At 37.2% G+C, this 982-nt stretch overlaps 1 pseudogene; it reads right to left on the reverse strand.

The window, feature by feature from the left end:
• Nucleotides 1–271: 271 nt before the first annotated feature.
• LOC149152514 (uncharacterized) lies at nt 272–778 on the reverse strand (annotated as a pseudogene).
• Nucleotides 779–982: the final 204 nt, after the last annotated feature.

Genomic DNA, 982 nt, shown 5'->3' on the forward strand with positions numbered 1-982 from the left:
CATAAAAAAAAGGGGGAAAAAACACCTTCATGCTCTTGCTACCAAGGAATCGAGGAGGTAATTTGATTATATAATTAATTTGGTTATATAATCAATATTACAAGAGGCTTTCGTGTAGCAAATATTTTATAACTCTGAGAATCTAAACTAGATAAGAAGATGAGAACAATCTAAGTAAAAAAAATGACAACAATCCAACCTACCACTCCACCTATTATCTCTAAAATTAATGTTGTCTTTTTGAGTAATATCTTAACATTATTTTTATGTTTCATGACGCAAACAAATATATGAAAAACATAAGATATACCTCTTTTCTGTGGACTGGAGAGCTTGCTGTGTCCTGGAGCAATAGAGAAAGCTCATAGTCATTCTTCCTTTTTCCCACCTTTCAGAAATTTCTCTTTGTGAAATTCACATTCATGGAGGAACAAGATGCCATGCATTCTAAATCCTCATTTTTATCACAAGAACCTCGTTTTATTTTAGAAACTAAGAAATACAACCCAACAACCTGCTGGTCTGCATGCAGAGGTAGAGGCAGTTTTTGAGGACCAGACGATGCATCCGAAGCCATAGAAGAGTCATCCTTGTTGCCTGTAATGCTTGAAGCTAAATAATCATAAGTTGGGTATCCTTCAAAATTCCCTACATACTGAAACTATTTATTTTGGAGCTGCTCAGTATCAAATTGGCTGGTTACATTGTCATGTGCCCAGTTATTTAGAGACTGATCCGGATACATTATCCATCCAGACTCAGAGATCTCACTGCCCATGCTGCCCAGATCTTCTCTTTCTAAATGCGAGCACGGAGAACTAGAAATAGGTCTCAGCTCCCCAAGGGCAAGAGAGATTAATGGTCTTTGCAAAATGGGCTTACTCTGATCACTCGACATACTCCAAATCTTTCCCAACTTAGAACAGAATTTAAGCTTGGAATGCATATGTGTACGGTATTAGGCCTAAAATGTGGACACAGA

Source organism: Pinus tabuliformis, chromosome 9 (assembly GCF_031772625.1).
Source record: "Pinus tabuliformis cultivar Carrire ecotype Pingquan chromosome 9, CPIR1, whole genome shotgun sequence".
In the NCBI taxonomy this organism is placed as follows: domain Eukaryota; kingdom Viridiplantae; phylum Streptophyta; class Pinopsida; order Pinales; family Pinaceae; genus Pinus; species Pinus tabuliformis.